Source organism: Dendropsophus ebraccatus, chromosome 11, assembly GCF_027789765.1.
Source record: "Dendropsophus ebraccatus isolate aDenEbr1 chromosome 11, aDenEbr1.pat, whole genome shotgun sequence".
Classification (NCBI taxonomy): Eukaryota; Metazoa; Chordata; class Amphibia; order Anura; family Hylidae; genus Dendropsophus; species Dendropsophus ebraccatus.
In genome coordinates, this window is record NC_091464.1 from 70,077,414 (window position 1) to 70,099,824 (window position 22,411).

The following is a 22,411-nucleotide window of genomic DNA, read 5'->3' on the forward strand; positions in this document are numbered from 1 at the left end:
ATGGAAAGCTGAAGAAAAGGACAAGGATATGCCCAGGCGACCACAAAACTCCCTCCAGAATTTAGACACAAATTGTACTCCCCTGTCAGAAACAATATTCTCTGGTACACCATGTAAACGTAAGATATGATTAATAAAAAGAGAAGCCAAGGTACGAGCATTAGGAAGCTTGCTGAGAGGAATTAAATGGCACATCTTAGAGAACCTATCAACCACCACCCAAATCACAGTTTTACCCTTAGAGGGTGGTAAATCAGTTATGAAGTCCATTGAGATGTGGGTCCAAGGTCTAGCAGGTACCGGTAGGGGTTGGAGAAGTCCCTCGGGTAATCTGCGAGGAACCTTGGACCTGGCGCAAATTTCACAAGCCTCTACAAACAGCTTAGTATATCTGACCCAAGATGGCCACCAATAATGGCGAGATAACAAGTACTTAGTACCAGCAATACCTGGATGACCTGCCAAAACTGAACAATGTGTTTCTTCCAGAACTCTCAAACGAAGATTTGGGGGAACAAATAATTTGTTCTCCGGGGTATTTCTAGGCGCCATAGATTGAGACTGGACAACTTGGGCAGCCAGATCTGGCTGCAGTATAGCCACCACCACCCCCGGAGATAAGATGGTTTCAGACTCCTTTATGGGGACTTCATTGACGTTGAAACTATGAGATAAAGCATCTGCCCTTACATTTTTGGAACCCGGTCTGAAGGTAATTTCAAAGTTAAACCGTGTAAAAAAGAGTGCCCATCTGGCCTGTCGTGGAGTAAGACGCTTGGCTTTATCTAAATAAACAAGGTTTTTGTGGTCGGTTAAAACCTTAATTTTGTGTTTAGCCCCCTCTAGAAAGTGCCTCCATTCATCGAATGCCCACTTAATGGCAAGGAGTTCCCTATTGCCTATATCATAGTTGCATTCCGCTTTGGAGAACTTTCTAGAGAAATAGGCTATGGGTCGGAGATTGGTGAGTGTTTCAGGACCCTGTGAAAGAACAGCCCCCACCCCTACCTCTGAGGCATCCACCTCGACAATAAAAGGTTGTTCAAAGTCAGGTTGAATCAACACCGGAGCTACAGAAAAACATCTTTTAAGTTTGTCAAATGCCAGAATGGCCTCAGGAGTCCAGTTATCCACATCAGCTCCCTTTCTGGTAAGATCGTTCAAGGGCTTAGCAATCACTGAGAACCCCTTAATAAATTTTATGTAATAGTTAGCGAACCCCAAAAATCTCTGTAAAGCTTTAAGATTCCTTGGGCGCTCCCACTTTTCAATGGCCGCCACCTTAAGGGGATCCATACCAAAAGAACTAGGGGTGATTTTATATCCCAAAAAAGAGACCTCCTGAACACCAAACTGGCACTTTGACAACTTAGCAAATAAATGGTTTAGTCTTAGGAGTTCCATAACCTTACGGACATGACCAACATTTGAAGACCAATCTGGAGAGAAAATCAGGATATCGTCCAGGTATACCACTAAAAAACGTCCCAGGTAGTCGTGAAATACATCGTTAACAAAACGTTGAAAAACTGCAGGTGCATTACACAACCCAAAGGGCATGACAAGGTATTCAAAATGTCCCTCGGGGGTATTGAAGGCAGTTTTCCATTCATCACCCTCCTTTATACGAATCAAATTATAGGCCCCCCGGAGGTCAATTTTGGAGAACCACCGGACCCCCACAATCTGATCAAACAAATCAGGAATCAGAGGGAGAGGATGTTGATTTTTAATCGTGATTTTATTTAACTCCCGATAGTCAATGCAAGGGCGTAGGCCACCATCCTTTTTACCCACAAAGAAAAACCCAGCACCAAGGGGAGAACAGGAAGGACGGATGTGACCCTTATGTAAACTCTCTTTAACATAATCACGCATTGCCTCTCTCTCTGGTTTAGACAAGTTAAAAATTCGTCCTTTCGGGTACTTGGATTCAGGAATTAAATCAATAGCACAATCGTATGGACGATGAGGAGGTAGCTCGTCCACCGATTTTTCATCAAAGACATCAAGAAAATCAGATAGAAACTCAGGAAGCTCCCCTTCTAACGAAGAACATTTAGTTAAATTCAAAGGAATACAATGGGCGGCACAACATGGTCCCCATTGGACAAGTTCTCTGTTTACCCAATCAAACACAGGATTATGTTGGGTCAACCACGGTAAACCTAAAATAACATCAGAGGACAAATTGTCCATAACCAAAAAATCCAGACATTCAGAATGGATCGACCCCACTTTCACTTCGAGGGGAGGAGTGATATATTTTACTCTACCTTGAGCCAATGGAGTAAAATCCGCCCCCGTGATACTCAGCGGGCATTTAAGCTGAAGTGGACATACCCCCAGACTGGACCAAAACCCGGAATTAATAAAATTAGCGGATGCCCCTGAATCAACATGGGCAAACCCTGAGATACATCTCTCGCCCAAACATAGCGAGATGAGAACCATCAACTTATACTTATCGAGTGGTACCTGTGCACCTGAGTGACCCCCTCGATAGTCACTCAGGCGCTGGAGTTTTCCGACGATGTTCCAGGCCTGGAGGTACATTCCCGAACATGGTGTCCAGCTTTGCCACAGTACAAACAAAGATTATGCTGCATACGATGGGCTCGTCTAGATCTTGCATCGGTGGCACCAATTTGCATAGGTTCTTCCGGTGGTGGCAACAGGGAAGAAGGGGTTTTAGGAAAAGACAGGAGAGAGGAAGAGGTATTACAGGGTTCAGGGGTACATTTCTCCCTTCGTCTGTCTCGCATCCGGCGATCTACCCTAATGGCTAACGTCATGGTCTCTTCTAACGTTTCAGGGGGAGGATAAGCTACTGGTAGCGCAGGGCCGAGTCGTTCCAACCAGATGGGATACACCACTGGCGGAACTCTGCGCAATAATCCTCAACTGGCCTTTTCCCCTGTTTTAGGGACGTCAATTGTCGCTCGGCTACTGCAGTCCTGTCAGGGTCATCGTACAATAGTCCCAAGGCCGAAAAGAAAAAGTCAACAGAAGTTAATTCTATGGCATTGGGAGGGAGAGAGAATGCCCACTCTTGTGGCGGACCCTGCAGAAGGGACATGATAATTCCCACTCTTTGGGCCTCATCCCCTGAGGAACGGGGACGTAGTCGAAAGAACAACCGGCACCCTTCTCTGAAGGTTCAGAAACTCTTTCTATCCCCCTTAAATTTTTCCGGGAGTTGTACAGGTGGTTCAGGGGGAGAGGGGGTGGTCATCGTTACTTGCCGAGGAGCAGCCTCCTGCTCTTGAACTCGTTCAGCGAGATTCTGAACCAATGTGTTCAGATTCTGCATCTGTTCCACTAGCGCCTTCATAGGATCCATGATAAAAAAATCCTTTGCACACGTCACACAATATTTTTGGGCTGGCTATTCTGTCAGACTCGGTAGGCAGAAATAGTACGAGACAGTGAGCCCTGAAGCTAGACCCACCTTCTGACCCTACCTGCTTGCCGCAACGACCCTAAACGGTCGCGGACAACCACGGTGCCGATCCCTATACTGATATAAGTGTAAACACGAAACAAAGACAGACAAACGAACAAAATAGAGAGGAGTCAACAAGCCAAGTCAATAACACACGGGCAGCGAGGTACAAAATCGAAAGACAAGCGGGAAGTCAGTAACAAGCAGAAGGTCAGAAAACGGAGCAACAACAGAGGAAGGATAGGGCAGGGAAGGCAGAACCAGGATCAGGGGAGCTGGGACTAGAACAATCTAATAGCCAGCACATGAGTCTGATACTGGCTATACTTTATACTGGATCAGGAGTCCAGACCAGCCCCTCATTGGTCTGGCCTCCTGAATCCAAAGTCTGTGCAGCTGAGACACTGCAGGCTGAATGGCAGAGCGATCTGCCCCTCAGCCTGAGTGTGACCGCACTCAGCTGTGAGAGCTGGGCGGAAGCCGGCCGTGACACGGAGCCGCGGCGTCCCAGGTTGTCAGGGACGCCGTCGGGTCTCCGTGACGTCACGCGGCTCCGGCGGCTGATGTGGCGCTGAGTCCTAGCGCCGTCAGACGGGGCTGAGGCCGAGGAGGACGCCGCTGGATCCACGGCAGGTGAGTTGCTTACAGGATGCATCAAAATTTCCAGGATATGACAAGAGATCACGCGTCCCCGCCTCCTAGGGCACGCACACGCAGGTTCTGTGAAGCTAGGGTGCTCCTAATTGTGGGCTGGTCAAGCCTATGCATCTATGCCCAAAATTTTTTGGCTTATTTAACACACATTACAAAGTTATATAACTTTGTAATGTGTTTAAATAACCGGTCTGGCCCTCTTCCCCCACTTTCAGACCCCAGAACCCCCCCCCCCTCCCGAAAGTTAAAGAAAGTATACATTACCAATTACTGTTGTCACCGTCCTCTTCTCCCGGGCCCCATCTTGTGACAATGACGTCAGAGCCGGGGGGCGGGCCTGGTCATCTTCCTCCTCAGCGTCTTCATGGAAAGTGAATGGGAGCCTTTACATTGGCTGGAGCGCATCACATGGCTTTCAACTTGCTCAGCCCTGATTGGCTGAGCTTGCTGGAAGCCATGTGATGCGCTCCAGCCAATGAAAAGGTTGCCGCTGCGCAAGCGCACTGGCAGCCTTTTCTCTCCCATAGACCCGGATGTAAGAGACATTGCAGGACGGTGGCAAAAGGGTGACAGAGACGTGGATGGCGGGCAAATTGTGTGGCCATCGTCACCGGAGGGATGGTGCGTATGGTGTCTGTGGGGTTTTTTTCCGGGTCCCGTGGGAGTTGTCCTTTAAGGACCGGGCCAATTTTCTGTTTTGCTTTTTTTTTTTTTTTCCTCGCCTTCTAAGAGCCATAACTCTTATTTTTCCATCTACAGGGCCATGTGAGGTCTTGTTTTTTTTTTAGGAACAGGTGTACTTCATAATGGTACTTCTAATCTACCATAAAATGAATGACAAACCCCCCAAAATATCATTTATTGGTGTGAAATAGGGGGGGGGGTTTCTAATGTTTTACAGTTTTTATTAACAGTAAAACTTATTTTTTGCAAATAGGTATATTTCAAATGGCCCTATTGTGACTCTTATAACGCTTTTATTTTTTCACCTATGGGGCTGTGTTGGGGGGGTCAATTTTTGTGCCACAATCTCTAGTTTTTATTAGTATCCCATTTGTGTAGATGGGACATATTGATCCATTTTATTCATTTTTTTATATATAAAATGTAATAAATAATCTGTAATCCTGGCATTTTGTACTGCTTTTTGTTCACGCCCTTCACCGGGCAGGAATAATATTGTTTAATTTTAATAGATTGGACGATTACGCACGTTACGGTATATTATATGTTTCTTTATTTTATTATTTTTATGTGTATTATTTATAAAATGGGAAGGGGTGATTTCAACTTTTATTGGGGGTAGGGGCTATGGTGTGTTTTTAAAAACATTTATTCATTTTTTTTTTAAACTTTTGAAGTCACCTTAGGGGACTTTCACATCGATGCATTGGATTACATACAATCTTCTGATAGAGCCTGCCTGCACGGAGGAAGGTAAGAGACCTCTGGCAGTCAGTAAGTGACAGAATATTCTCCTGTCACTTACACTTAAACGCTGTGGTCGTGGTGCGTTCACGGTGTTTAAGGGGTTAATGGCTGGCTGCCGCGTGATCGCAGTGGCCTGTCATTACCAGTGGGGTCCTGGTTAGCCTCCATCTGCTAGGAAGCAAGCTCAGCTCCTGAGACTCCTTCACAGCGGGTGAAAATGTACGCCACTGGTCATTAAGGGGTTAAAGAACATACAGAAAGGACCTTTTTATGTGACTATGATGTCACCACAGGTCCTGCACTATGGAGGAGGAATACTAAAGCTAAAGGAATACTAAAGAAAATGGCAAAAATTTAGCAACTTTTTACTGAGAATAGGGTTGATTAGTTTAGCTTTCTAATGGTAAGATTCTCTTTGTTGCCCATAGCAACCAATCACAGCTCAGCTTTCATGTTCCCAGAGCAATGTGAGAAATGAAAGTTGAGCTGTGATTGGTTGCTATGGCCTCTTGCGATAAGACAGCAGAATAAATTTCCCTTACTGTCCTTAGTAGCCCATAGCAACCAATCAGAGCCCCCCTTTCAATTTACCAGGGCAGATAATATGTTGAAAGCTGATCTGTGATTGGTTGCTATGGGTCTCTTACTATAAGGCAGCTCAATAAATTTCCCTTAGTAGCCTATAGCAACCCATCAGAGCTCCCCTTTCACTTTACGAGAGCAAATACTATGTGAAAGGTAAGCTGTGATTGGTTACTATCTGTAAACAAGGACACTGTGTGATAAATCTATCGAGACCTCAGCCCACCAGTTGTTTGTCTGGACAGAGTATACTCCTACAGCCAGTGGGAGAGAGAAAAGCTGGAGAAGGAGAGTGACCAGCAGGGGGAGCTCCACTCCGAACCACCGTGATAAGTACCCAAGGGACCCTGCAACAACCCGGCAGGTCTCTGACCACAGGGGAACAACGTATAGCCACCCCGTTAAAATAAAAGCAGGTGTGCCACCATACCTGTGTACCCAACCTGCACTGGCGTCACAACATACTGTAACATCACTGGGCAAGGCTATATCTCGACCAACCCCCGTAGAACTGGAGTCACACCTCACCATCTGGCAAGTGACCAGCCATACCCCCATACTGGGGGTGTACCACACCACAGGTACATGTGACTCCCCTTATCTACAATAATGCTGCCTACTACTACTATTACTGCTACTAGAGGGGGCGAGGTAAGTAAGGGGCCCACCATTTGTAAACAGCCCAGGGCCCATGGTAACCTTAATCCGCCTGTGCCTGTCGCAGCAAGCCCACTGTGCCTTGCGGCGGGCTCTGGTGAAGACCAGAGTCTCCTAATGGTGAGTTTACACAGCACGATTTATCAGACAGATTTTTGAAGCCAAAGCCAGGAACAGACTATAAACAGGGAACAGGTCATAAAGAAAAAACAGAAATTTCTCCTCTTTTCAAATTCATTCCTGGCTTAGGGCCCTATTCCACAGAGCGATAATCGGTCGAATCGGCCGATTATCGCTCCGTGGACTAGAGACAACGATCAGCCGATGATCGTTGATCTAGGTCCTATATTTGTCGGCCGCCGACAGCGTACCGCTTCGTGGAATAGCGGTGCGCAGCCGGCGACTATTGATATACATTACCTATTCATGGTGCAGGGCTCCTCTTCTCCTGCTTCTTCCCGGGTCCCACGCGCTCTTTCAGCGTCAGGGCGACCTGTGTCAGCTAACAGGCCGCTCAGCCAATCACAGGCCGCGGCGGTCCCGGCCAGTGATTGGCTGAGTGGCTTGTCAGCTGACACAGGCCGCCCTAAAGCTAGAGGAGCGCGCGGCACCCGGGAAGAAGCAGGAGAAAAGGAGCCCTGCACAATGAATAGGTATGTATACTAGTTAAGCAAGAGCTGCAAGGACATCAGTAACGATGTCCTTGCAGCCCTTGTTTTACGATAATCGGGGCCGTGGAATAGGCCCAGTAAACGAGCGCCGATCTAGCAGATCGGCGCTCGTTTATCGGGCCCCATCGGCCCGTGGAATACCACCCTTAGGCTTCAAAAATCTGTCAGATAAATCTGTCAGATAAATCCTCCGCTCCCTGGCTTAATACTATGGCTTGCAGAGGTGCAGCGGATCCCCTGTCCTCTGACGTTACAGCGGTAGGTAAATACCTTATCTGTGTTATACTCTAAATTCTACAGCAATAAATTCCAAATTGCAATCTGTCATCAAAATAATCTGTCTGGTATAAAGCATCAGGTTGTCGTTACTTCCTTATTTCGGTTCTTATGTCTTTTATAGCAACCCAGATGACACAACACTAAAACATTCGTCTCATAATATCCGAATCTCTCTGATGAAAGACATTCACTGTTCTCCTGACATTCTCACAAAACAGAGGTTCTTATGAAGCACTTTATCTGAAAGGTTGAAAACCTCACCATCTGCCTCACTCCAATGTGCATTCTCCCATCTATTGCTCAACAACACAAAAAAATACATCTGCTCTGCAATTGCCATTGATTTTACTTTTCTTGTTAAGAACCACATCAGTGCTGTTAATAGGTGTGAAGGTTCTAAATATCAGTTTACTAAGTCCTATAATGTTAGGTTCATTAGAGGGGTTGGCTCTACAAACCTTTCCGTATGGCCACCGTGGTGGTGTTGTTGTTGTTGTTGTTGTTGTTGTTTTTTTAACCTAAATACAGTCTGTAGGTTCCAAATAAAGTTCTGAATAATTTCCTAATATATCTTTATAGTGGTCGGAGACTTGTTATTTTTAATAAACAGCTCCAAATCCCCTGTGTAGATATAGATTATAACTAGAGACATCGCTAGCATGTAAAAAAGTGTTGATGTTAATATGTTAATAAGGGTTTTGCTGTACTCAGAGAGAAAGCCCTAGTGTCCTACTCTGTGATGCTTCTTTTCTCTTTTAGATATATCTTACCTCCTCTATGCTGTAATACAGAAGCAGTTAAAAAAACACCTACCTATGTATAGTCAGCTATTAGAGATGAGCGAACCTCGAGTCCATCCGAAACCGATCGTTCGGTATTTGATTAGCTGGGGCTGCTGAACTTGCATAAAGCTCTAAGGTTGTCTGTAAAACATGGATACAGCCAATGACTATATCCATGTTTTCCACATAGCCTTAGGGCTTTATCCAAGTTCAGCAGCCACCGCTAATCAAATGCCGAACGATCGGGTTCCGATGGACTCGAGCATGCTCCAGGTTCCCTCATCTCTATCAGCTATGCATAAGCAGGCCGTTCTTTAGTTTGTCACTGAAGGAGGTGGCAAGCTGGACAAACGATGCATGGGGGTGAATGGGCAAGGGAAGCCCCCTGTGCTCCTCATGAGCTCATTTACATATTTCTTTTTTATTGAAGTTTTTGAAAAAGGCCGGACCAATAAAGAAAAGAAGACAGGCGCAACACAAATGAGGTACACAGCTGCAGGGAGATATCAGCAGGTTTGTTTGCACGTTTCTTTCATAATAAGGCAAAAATAAAAAGGAATTTCAAGGATTTTAGAAATACGCATATTGGCTAAAACCTAATTAAAATACATAAATAAAAAAGTAATAAATTAACTTCTTTCACCATGTTTACTATTAAATCCCATGGACTTTTTAATTAAAGCCACACCCAAAGGCCGATCAGTAAGCCTAGAATAATGTACCAGCAGCCGTCATTGGACTGACGAGCGGCCAAACAGAAAAACTACAAACACCATTTTTTACTTACAAAAACAGAGAGGAAAAAACGTAGTGTGAACATAGCCTATATGAGATGTAATGATAGTATTTATAAGTAATCACAATATTAGAGGCAGAAAGATTTGGGGAAAAATTTACAAATAAAAGGACACTCTATTACCCTGTGGGCACCTGGATGCAGGTTGTGATCTTCATGATGTCATTTCCCAAACATGACATGCTTAGGCTACATTCACGCAATGTTTTTTATGCAAAATAACTGCCACTGAAATTCTGTAGAATTTTCAAAGATTCCCATTGAAGTTTATGCAAACAATGGCCGTCTGTTAAGACAATGTATAGAATAATGGCTGTTTTTCGCAATGGCTGTCAAATAAATGTTCATGACATTAGTTTGTGTTCACTATTTTGTGAAGAATGTTGTCGTTAGCTGTTTGTGAAGAGAGTTGTTGTTAGTTGTTCACACATAGGTTATCCTCTGGTCGTCATTCCACTGTTTTTTTACATTACTTCAATTTAACTTATGGCCCTGCCCAAAAGGCTGTTAAGAGGCCATTCTGAAACCTGAATAATGAACCAATAGTGCAATGAAGGCTGCCAAGGTATGCTTAACAACGGCCGTTATTTTAAACTCAAAACACCTGTTGAAAAACGCTGTGCGAAAATAGCCTTAAAATATAGAACTTTAATGGTGCGTTCACACCTACAGGATCTGCAGCAGATTTTCTGCAGCAGATTTCATTTAAATAACTGAACACAGCATCAAATCTGCTGCAGATCCTGTAGGTGTGAACGCACCCTAATGGAGTACACCAGCAAAAGTCTAGTTATATTGATTTTGTAAGTTATTCTATTTAAAAAATCTCAAGTCTTCCATTACTTATTAGCTGCTGTATGTCCTGCAGGAAGTGGTGTATTGTTTCCAGTCTGGCATGGTGCTCTCTGCTGCCACCTCTGTCAATGTCAGGAAATGTCCAGAGCAGGAGAGGTTTTCTTTGGGAATTTGCCGCTGCTCTGGACAGTTCCTGTCATGGACAGAGGTGGCAGCAGAGAGCACAGTGTCAGACTGGAAACAATACACCACTTCCTCCAGGACATACAGAAGCTTAAAAGTACTGGAAGGCTTGAACTTTTTAAATAGAAGTAATTTAAAATTCTACACAAGTTTTTGACACCAGTCAATTTGAAAGAAAAGGAGTTTCGCTGGAGTGCCCCTTTAACAAAAACTGCATTGTACACAACAACTGCATGACCTGCACTAAAATTTAGAAACATTTTGTTATTATTTATATTTTTTAAAAATTATGCTTTCCCTCTTATTAAAAATAACTAGAACCTTCTGTATGTATTAGCACCTTTAATACAGTACATAACTCTAATGTGTAGCGATCACCAGGAAGGTTCTGCCGCTCGTCTGCCGCATTATAGACGCACTTTGAAATAAACATGTTTTAATTATCTCTCGGCACTGGCTTTACATCATCCTCTGTTTGTGTGATTCCATCTTCCCAATGTATTGCAGATTGCTGGGTACTCACCTTGCGATGCTCTATTAACCTAAATATCAATCTGCCTATATATTCAAATGAACTCTAGAGGTTATTAACTTGCCCTTGGCGAAAAAGATTGAGCTTCCCGGGGCAAATGCTTTGATAAATTCCGAGGCTGACACTTTTATTACATATAGTAAATAGAATATCTTGCCTGGTTTTATGACAGCCATCCCTAACTCATTCTGCTCTTATTACTTTCACATTCTCCGTGTACCTTGAACATTTTATGAAATTATTTCCATGCCAATTATATCAGGTTGACTACTTACATTTTTTTTTCTTCTGTGTTGTATTTCATGGCTGTGATTTTTTTTTTTAATTGTGATATCGCCAACAGGTTGAAAAGATAAGCACATATGGGATGCACCGATGATGATGATGATGATGATTATGTGGAAATACGTTTGTTGCTTTACAAGTTAAACTCTTGATAAACTAAATTTAGATTTATTTTTTTTTAATGCACTTTTTTACTTTTTTTAAGTTGTAGATTTAGAATGGGGTTAAGTACCGAGTACTGGCACAAGAGGGCACAACATGCTTTCTGTGTCCTCAGGAGACCACCAAATTAGTTAATGGAGCCATGCAAATGGAAAAAGTATGCAAAGTAGTTCTCCAGAAGGAAAATAACTTGCCTAACACTGTCGCCACTGCCATATTGATGTTATTGTAAGGCTGTTTAAAGGTTAAACATTGATTTGAAAGGAAAGCTACCTACGTCCAGTAGGTGGAGCTGTACCAAAGAGCAAGTACTTCTCTATCTAGAGGAGCGCTACTTCCTATACATGAATAAGTTACCTTGCATATTATACACAGCAGAAGTGACAAGACAAGTACCAAGACAGGTTATCAAGCCGCCTTTCCGCCTTTCCCTGCTATGTTCCCTGCTAAGTCATCGGCCACTGACCACACATTGCTACTTGTAATAACAATGCACGTCTGACAGCTGATAAATGTGTGAGAAAAAATAAATAAACTTTATACATACCTGTGCATGCTCCCTGGTGTTCTTCTAGCTTCTCCCTGTGGCCGCCACAGGAACTTCTGAGCCAGTCACTGACCGTGGTGATGTCTCATCTAGGACAGTGATTGGCTGAGCGGCCTGTCACTTCAGAGACCCTCTCAGAAGTTCTAGCTGGGGCTGTAGGGAGTAGGGAGAAGTTAGAAGAACACCAAGGAGCTTAGACAGGTACAGTATGTATAAAGTTTATTATTTTACACTTAAGGCAAGGGCTGCAAGGACATCATTAATAATGTCTCAACGCATGATAGTTGAGCCATGTAATATGCTCTGTAAGTGAGCACTGATCTAGCAGATCGGCACTCGGTTATTCAGCAAATTGGACCGTCTAATTTGGCCTTTAGAAAACACAGAACAGTATCTTACTTTTCTTACCCTTTCTCACAGTTTTCTTTAGATAAGATATATATACTCCCTCTAGTCTATTTATGACCGTAACCTTCCCTAAAGCATTTCTAAAAGTATGATCTCTCCTTAAGGCAGCACTAAAGTTGTCACGTAAAGTTTCTAGCTCATGTATTTTGGGATCAGGCGCAGCAGTAGCTGTTTCCCAGGCTAGGACCTGCAATGGAAATTCAGTACGTTTCAGCATTTCTTTATACATAGAGGACGACGTTCTTGTTCTAGGAGCCATCAGACTTACAGAATCCTCTTCTTCCTCAAAATTCCTTGAAATCTACAAGCTGGCAAATGGCCTCCAGCTACCAAGCTGGCCTAAGCCAATGTCATGAGGCTACCTGAGTCCGGCCATGCCGTGATGGAATAATTATTCTCCATAATATTGCAGACCAAAGGCTCCTAGTCCTAGTAATACAAAACAACCAGCTTCACATAAAAGGACACACAGCATAAATACGACCCATTTTATAGCCCCTTCAGCACTTTATTAACCCTTGCTAGGGCTATTTGACCATTAGAGACCACCGCCAGCATTTGTAACCACTTTTTACCAGTTACAGGCACAGGACTGGTTCTCCTGGGAGGTGATAGTGCCACAGGGAGATCATGAAGCCAGTCCTTAGTTATTAGGTACCATTCCCTTTGCTTGGCAAACTGCTATGCATTCTAAGATACTGTATGTGCCGCCAACCCAGCACTAGAAGTGATGAAATAGTGATCTATAACCAATTTATACATGATCTGAGCATCTAACCATTCCCTTGTGAGGTTGTTGAGATTATACAACAATCAGATACTTGGACTTATAATGGAATAACAACCTAATGTGCAAGAGCAGCAAGCCTGGAGTGAAGTGCTCAGTTAAGTGCTTATCCTGGCTCTGTCTAATGATAGACTCATGGAAACCTTTGACATGCCTATCTGACATACCATATCTTGAAGGTCCAATGGCATCAGTTACAAAAGTACAGAAAATGCCTTTCTCAGAAGTAGGGATGGAACGCACACCAGAGGCTCTCCAATCCCAATGCGAGACCGTGTCATTTAATCTGAAATAGCACAACTGCATCCAGTAGCGGTCTTGGGTACCAATCATCCCACGCAATTGCGTAGGGCCCTCGACATCCAGGGGGGCCCCGCTCTGGTGCCCAAGACCACTGCCTTGCTGCTGCAATCTTAACTGTAACTATGTCAGCTCGTAGCAAGCGCTTATAGTTACAGGCAGCGGCGGCACTGACAGGGTGAGAGCCATTGGCTCCCTCCCTGTCAGTCACTCTTGTGGCCGCAGGAAGTGTTTTTCCTGCGGTCACAAGAGGCCGCTCTCTGTCCCTGGTGCCGGCGCTCTACAGGAGTCACTGAGTGCCGGTGCCATGACAACGGGAGAGCGGCCTCTTGTGACCGCAGGGAAAACACTTCCCGCGGCCACAAGAGTGAAGAGAAGAGGAGACTCCCAGAAGCAGGTGAGTATAAGTGTTTTTTTTTTTGTGTTATATACTATATGGGAGGGGGAGCACATAGCGGGGGTCTATATAAACGGGGGGGGGGGAGCGCACAGGGGGGGGGGCTATAAAAATGGGGGGACCTCACAGGGGGTCTATATACTTATGGGAGAGCACAGGGGGTCTATATAAATGAGGGAGCACTAAGGCGGGCTGTATAAATGGGGGGAGCACACGGGGGGGCTATATAATGGGGGAGCACACAATGAGTCTATATAAACGGGGGAATACACAAGAGGGCTATAGACTACTGGGGGAGCACACAGGGGGGGCTATATACAAGTGGGGGAGCACACAGGGGGGCTATATACTAGTGGGGGAGCACACAGGGTATATACAACTGGGGGGAGCACACAGGGGGCATATACAATTGGGGCAGCACACAGGGGGTCTATATAGTATACTGGGGGAGCACACAGGGGGGCTATGTATAACTTGGGCAGCACACAGGGGGTCTAAATATAACTGGGGGAGCTCACAGGAGGGTCTATATACTACTGGGCGCAGCACACAAGGGGTATATAGTAAAAAACGCTGATCAGAGAAGACGCCCCCCTGTGAGTGAGTGACTGCACTCTGTTATAGGCTTGTAGTGATAGTGGTCATAGTGTGGCAGTATTATGTAATGGCATCATTGGTGATATCTTTCTGTTTTGTTCAGAGCAGTTTTGAAGCAATATGTAATCTCTGTATGATGGTAGGAGGGTTATAAGAGGACTACTGGGGGGGAGCGCATGTCGAGAGGGGGGGGCAGAAATGACTCCGCTTGGGGCCCCAGAAATGCCAAGACCGCCCCTGACTGAATTCGGTACCATAAAGTCTCTCATGACATGTCACTGAACTTTATGCAAACTGAATTCAGTTGGATTACTCTGTATTTGATGCCTGTCATGTCGGGTTTTTTGTTTGTTTGTTTTTTAAATAAGCTTCAATGCATACAATCAGGGCCGGACTGGGACAAAAAAAATAGCCTTGGCACACAAACTGCCCCTTCAGCCCACATAACAGCATAAGAACATTAGACATAAAAAGTTGGCTTAGAATGCTGACATAGAATGTAGGTTTAGGATGTTATGTCAACATTTTAAGCCTACATTCTCACTCACAATGTTGCAATAGAATGCTGTTATAGAATGTAGGCTTAAAATGTTGGCTTAGAATGTTGTAAACCTTCATTTTATGTCACCATTCACCATGACATTATATGGCAACATGACACTGACATTCTGTCATAGCATGTTGTAACCGGTTGCTTTTGATAATAGTCTGAGAAGGCCATAACCACACAGATTTATAGAAAAATAAGAGATTTATTACAGAAAACAATACTTAGCTGCAGTTACAGATCGTACAGATGCATAGATGTTCCTTCCACAATGAAATGGGGAGCCCCATTGTATATTATGGACTAATATACACCCATTTTGCTCGATGACAGGGTGCTGGGCACCTTCCATCCATGGTCCCAGCTGAGGCTGACTAGAAGCTACATACCCCCGATCTTTATAGTAAGTTTGGGTGGGGGTGATGTGCTTCCAGAAATGTCTATGTAGACCACTGATGACCATGAATGGAAGTTTCCCAGGCTTTGTACATGTTTATCAAGCAAAATGTGGTTGTACAATTACAGCTACATGCATTTGGGCAATAACAACAACTGTGTCCTCCAATGTTGACACTACTGGGGAGGTTTATGGCCGAACAGTTAACATAACAATACCTATTCCCATGCACATAGCTAAATACAAACCAATCCCACTTACACAGCCAGCTAAGATAGATAGATAGATAGATAGATAGATAGATAGATAGATAGATAGGAGATACAAATAAGACATGAAAACACTACATTCCTTCCTATCACATGAATAAGACACTTTAATTATCTGAAATAAACCCATCTAGTTACACTCCACCCCTTGTCTTATTGATGTGATTTAAGGAAGTTACAAAACATTATTTGTGATGTCATAGATTTGGTATCATCCTCATTTGAACATGTAATTATTCACATACTATTCTCTTCATTTTATACTTCACCTCCTGTTTCTAAACCTTTGTGTAATACACTAAACTTTAGACAATGACAAGTACATATCAGTAAGGACACTTCCCACCCCTTGGTCCATAATGGACATGAGGTTGCTGTAGGACAATATTTCACTATTTCTTATTTGTCTATCACAGAAATTACCCCGTCACTGACTGGGCTAAAAACCCAAACTGGAAAAGACTGGTGTGCTGGATTATCAGTCATAGCAATGAAAAAATGTCTCTTTAGTTCGTAAATGTCTCTCTTTATAGATGTCTTTGCAAGTTGATTGGTCTGTCTCAGTCCTTCCCCCTCCTCTCTCTCAGGTCAGGGGGGTTGCAGATATGGCTGGAGGTGCAGACTCTAGAGCCCCTTTCTGTGGCAGTGCTGTGCCTGGTGAGGGCCGACTTTCTCCATCATCTTGGCACCTCGGCAGACAGTCATCTCAGGTTGTCGCCTCTTCAGGCTCATCTGCTCTCCACTTTGCTGAAGATGGAGTTAGAGACAGACCATAGCAGATAACAAACATTCAAGCTGTATGGGGTGGGCTCAGCAACTCAGTCTCAGTCACAAGAGCAGAATATCATGACTTGCAGCGTCCTTGATGGCTCTTGTATCTCTTTATACTGTTTGTTCTTCACCACCCCTTCATTACATGAATGAAACAACAGTAACAAATGTCACACTCTAATTTTGTCAATCCAACACCTTCTTGTAGTAACATTGCCCAGTCAGCACCTGAGGATTTCTGTTCTAGAACAAACAAGATAAACACATATTGTCCTCCTATAGGTCTCTAGTCATTCTACTCTTATTGCTAAATACTCTAAGGCTCTCAGGTATCTCATCAATATCATGTACATATTTCTATTCTAGCAAGAGGGAGTATAAAACATGTCAACTTTCCTTTACCATCTGTAAAATTTGATTCAATTTAGTACATCACATTTTAGATCATATCATGTATAAATTTTCACAATGCAGGCGGGTTACTTTTACATTTTTTATCTGTCATATAACCCCAACATACAGCTCACAGAACTCTACGTCAGTCTGAGCCATCCATACATACAGGTAATACAACTATACATACAGCTCATAGAATGATCTAAATAGATCACTCTATTGCTCTCAGCTGTGTTCAAAATCGCTGCGCAAACATTTAGATACATATAACATATGGCACTACAGACAAACAATAGACATACATGGGCCCATTCACAACAGTCTCACAGGAAGCGCAAAAGTCACTTCCAAAAAAAACAAAAGAGTTCTTATCAACTCTAACTGGAGCTCCAAAGAAAAACCAAAAACCTAAATGCGCATTTTTATTCAGTCTGGTGTCTCACTGAACTACAATCCCCAGTATAACCAAAAAACACATGTGAGTAGTACTACAAAAAAAACTATATTAAGTTTTACTCTGGCCAGGACTCAACAGGTGATACCAAACCTGGCTTCTCTGCTAGGATGGCCACTTACTCCTGCAAACAAACAAATCATTAGTTGTAATTAGGGGAAGAAAAACATAAGCAGGGGGTGTCTCTTTACTTCTTTTCTTCTCTCAACAGCTGCAGAATACAAAACAATAAGGAAAACACAACATGTACACAATACAAAAGTACTGACATTTGGCCAATTTGTTACCACGTGGATTTAAATTAATGTTAAAGGATATCCATTACATCCCAGGTTATACACATACTATATATAGCAATACTCCAAGAACCTGCAGATAAAACACAGACATATTAGTTATATCATAGATTAAATAATCCCATGAAGTCCTCATGTTCCATCAGACTAACCTTTATCTGACTGGTCCACATACAGAAAATACAAACACTAAAACAATGGACAGAGGACAACACTTTGTACAGAGATTAAGTCTATAAATCTCACCACCAGATAGCCATCAACTTTCCTTCAAATGACAGAGTCCCCAACTGATATCTTTCTAGCCAATATATTCATGATTTTCATTAGTTTCAAATGTGAATATCTAGTAATATTAGACTTGTTGTCAAAACTCCACCAATTCCATGCTACTAATATAATCCATACATCAGCTTCAGGGGCTGAACACAGACTGTTACCTGACAAGCTGCTGCTCACTCTGCTCTCCTAGATACAGAGATAGAAAAACTTTTCTGCAGTGCAAATACACATGCAACGTCATATACGGACCATTACAACACACAAATATACAAGCCGTCATTTAAGGCTGGAAGTTACGCTTTTCACTGTCACACTGTTACCTTCTACACATTCGTCGTTCCAATACCGGTAATAAAATAACATCCATTCTTACCGGCCAATAACACACAACTTCTACTCATCCTCTTAGCACACATTACTACAGGTTTCACATCTCTCTAACTCTTAACATGAGTTACTTCGAACCTATAAACCAACACACTGCTACCGCTCATTGGCCAAAACCTGGTGAGGAGCTGCTCCCACCCTACAATCTCCACATCCATGAAGCCCACTTGCTTCACTTCTTTTTCTTGTATGTCTCTCTCAATTCGCGCCAGCAGACAGATCCATCCCACATCTGCTGCGGTCTTCCGCCATTCAAGAGACATAACAAGGCACCACCAGCCGACTGGGGTCTGTCAGCTGAAATGGTGTCACCAACTCGAGTGCTGGGTGCCCAGGGTCGCGAACTATACACCCACCAGGGGACTGGACTCGCTTTGTCATCTACCCCACAACTACACATCTCAGCTAACACATACATTATATTTCTATTATATAGTTATAGCAATTCCTGGACTATTATCCCACTTTTGACACCATTATGTAACCGGTTGCTTTTGATAATAGTCTGAGAAGGCCATAACCACACAGATTTATAGAAAAATAAGAGATTTATTACAGAAAACAATACTTAGCTGCAGTTACAGATCGTACAGATGCATAGATGTTCCTTCCACAATGAAATGGGGAGCCCCATTGTATATTATGGACTAATATACACCCATTTTGCTCGATGACAGGGTGCTGGGCACCTTCCATCCATGGTCCCAGCTGAGGCTGACTAGAAGCTACATACCCCCGATCTTTATAGTAAGTTTGGGTGGGGGTGATGTGCTTCCAGAAATGTCTATGTAGACCACTGATGACCATGAATGGAAGTTTCCCAGGCTTTGTACATGTTTATCAAGCAAAATGTGGTTGTACAATTACAGCTACATGCATTTGGGCAATAACAACAACTGTGTCCTCCAATGTTGACACTACTGGGGAGGTTTATGGCCGAACAGTTAACATAACAATACCTATTCCCATGCACATAGCTAAATACAAACCAATCCCACTTACACAGCCAGCTAAGATAGATAGATAGATAGATAGATAGATAGATAGATAGGAGATACAAATAAGACATGAAAACACTACATTCCTTCCTATCACATGAATAAGACACTTTAATTATCTGAAATAAACCCATCTAGTTACACATGTCGACATAGAATGAAGGTTTTGAATATTGCGTCAAGCTTCTATAACAACATACTATATACCTACTGTACGTTCTATTTCAACATTCTAACATAAAATGCTGTCATAAAATGTTGACTTACAATTCAGGTTTAGAATGTTGACAGTGTCACTGATAAACCATTTTGGCATCCTCTCCTACTACCACCTTAATACCTCTAAAACACAAACCCTACCGTTGAACCTCCCACCTAATCTTTTGCCTGCAATTTAAGAAAAACTATACATTTGATTGGAAATCGGACAGTGTACACTACTTAGGGATCAAGTTAACCCACTTACCTCCCTATATATCTTCAAAGAGGAAAAATCACTCTCCTCCTGATTGGGCCGTGTAGCGACATTTAAAATGTTTCTTCTCCCATGGTTCCTTTACCTTTTCAGAACTTTACCTATTTCTTTTCACGGAAGCCCAAAACATTGTTAACAATTTTGTATGGGCTTACAAGAAACCACCAGTATCAGCCAAACTGTTAAATAAAACCAGACTTGCAGGAGGTTTGGGTATCCCAGACCTTAAGACATACTACACAGCCACTTTAGTTTCATACTTAAAGGACACTTGTCACCCCCCGTGCCGGGGTGACAGGCTCCCGACCCCCTGTTAGATCCCCCTATACTTACGTGATCCCGCGGGGTCCCGCTTCCTGAGCCGGTCGGGTCACGGAGATTTCAGTGCCCGAAGCCCGGCGCGCGCACTGACAGCAGAGTCAGATGCCCATAGAGAATGAATGGGGAGTCCAATGCTCCGTCATTCTCTATGGGCATCGGACTCATCTCTCAGCCCGCTCGCCGGGCTTCGGGAGCTGAAATCTCTGTGACCCGACCGGCTCAGGAAGCGGGACCCGGCGGGATCACGTAAGTATAGGGGGATCTAACAGGGGGTCGGGAGCCTGTCACCCCGGCAGGGTGGGTGACAGGTCCTCTTTAAGGGGATGGTGGAAAGGTGGAGACAGAGACACATTGGGTGAACATTGAAAGCACAGATACAATTCCATACACACTTTGCCATGTTCTTTGTTGCCCTTTTGGGGAAAGAGAGAGCTGGTCTGCTCGAACCTAGTGGTGCAGGCCTCTTACGCAGCTTGGAAACAAAATCATGCTAATGTCTCCAAACGAGTACAATCACATAAATCATTTATTTCTTTTTTATCAGTTGGTGTAGCAGATCTAGATCTTTCGACCTGGCAAGACCAAGGGATCCAGACGATTTCCCAAATCCTGGATGTAGACACTCTTTTGCCATTTCACAGGCTAGAAGAGACTAACGGTATCCTCAAAACGGAATTTTTTAAATATCTAAGAGTCAAACATCTACTAAATGATTTGTCGCACACAACGTTTCGAGCAGACCCGCTTGCTTTCACTTTTTTACAGTCCTGCAAGAGAGGTTTGGGTACCTTATACAACAATATGAATGATACATCATACATTCAGTTATACGGCCAGTTTGAGAGATGGGCTGGTGACCTGAATTTGCACTTAACGGAGGATGATTGGCATTTAGCATTAAGAATAATTCATTCCTCTTTTAGATGTAGCTCACATGTTGAGTCTGCATTAAAGACGATAATATGGTGGTATCTTACCCCAGACCGCCTAGCTCATATATATCAGGATGCCTCAGATAAATGTTGGAGGAGATGTGACTCTAGAGGTACACTGCTCCATATCCTGTGGACATGCCCTCATGCACAACGCTATTGGAATTCATGTTATTCTATAATACAGACAATCATACCCTCCCCAGTGCCAAAAACTCCTTAATCTGCCCTCCTATTCTTACACTTCCATCTTATTCCTAAAGAACACTGGTCATTAACCAGCCTACTTCTCGTACTGGCTAAAATAGTACTAACGCAACTTTGGAAATCTATGGCCATACCTGTCACGCAGGAATTTGTTGGTGAATGAAACCTTTCATTATGAACAAATAATTCCCTGAATTTCCGACCATATAAACAAATTTAACTCGATCAGGGAACCTTGGCGTACGTCGCCTTACTTTAAAACCTTAGGCCTACCTCTCCTCTACCACGAGTTAGGCTTTTGCGATTCTTATACTCAACTTTCACTATATAAATATAATCATATAGCACCATTTTATCTGGCTAACCAACTTTCTACAGGATTGTTGGAATCTTGGTGGGACTTCTAACATTGTTATTTATTTAACTGTTCCTTTGTCTGGCCTATTGATTGCTGCCAGGTGAAGGTAGCCTGCTGGACCCAATTTTCGCTCATGATTATGTAATATATCATCTAAAGCATGCACTTTTGTTTTTCTTTTATTTGTTTTGATGTAGACAGAATTGTACTGTTCTAAAGATTTCTTGAAATAAATCTTAATAAAAACTATTGAATGAGAATGTTGACATAGAATGTAGGTTTAGAATGTTACAGTAGAATGATGGCTTAGCATGTTGACATAGAATGTAGGCTTAGAATGTTTTCATTGAATGTATGCTTAGAATGTAAACATTAACCTGAGCAGACTCCAAGCTACCCGATTCCACTCATGGTTCATATAGACTACTGTCTGTGGCCCATCTTTTAGACCCCTGCTCAGCACCCCCAACTTGTTTCTGTGACCCTGTTTCCCTTTAGCAAAGCTTCCTTACAGACTCTTTACAACCTCATTCTCTTTCTCATGCATAGGTCCTTAAGTTTTTAGTTGCTGATTGGCTCCACTTAGCTCTAGTTAGTGCTCACAAATTTCTAATATCATTATTACAGCTTCTAGCTGCTTATTAGTATGTGTAGTTGTTGCCATGATTTGCCCCAAATAGAAGAACAATACCTGATTCACTGGTTGGGTGAAGAAGAGTGGCTCACAAAGAGTGGACAGGCCCATCTGGCATTTGACAGAACTGCCAGATGGCCAGTGCGGCCCTGCATACAGTTTTGCATGCATAGCTGCTCAGTGCCAGCAGGAGCATCGAGTCTGGTAGTAGACAGTAGTCCTTGCTCCTGTATGCATGTCCCTTTGTGCACTATGCCGAGAGCATGGGGGTAAGGACTATAAACAGAGTAGAGTTACACAATCATGTTAATGCAGCTACATATAGCGCATACACAAACAAATAAAAAAAAAATCTTTTTTTTTTCTGTCAGGTAACGAGGGTTCACCAATTGTACAT

The 22,411-nt window shown here is 43.3% G+C and overlaps 1 long non-coding RNA gene across 1 annotated transcript in view; it reads left to right on the forward strand.

The window, feature by feature from the left end:
- The first annotated feature begins 6,543 nt into the window (after positions 1-6,543).
- Positions 6,544-22,411, forward strand: part of LOC138767984 (uncharacterized) — a 67,218-nt gene continuing 51,350 nt past the window's right edge. Inside the window, exons 1-2 of the long non-coding RNA XR_011358895.1 lie at positions 6,544-6,693; positions 8,932-9,014. This is a non-coding gene — a long non-coding RNA (uncharacterized lncRNA). The remainder of the gene's footprint in view (positions 6,694-8,931; positions 9,015-22,411) is intronic.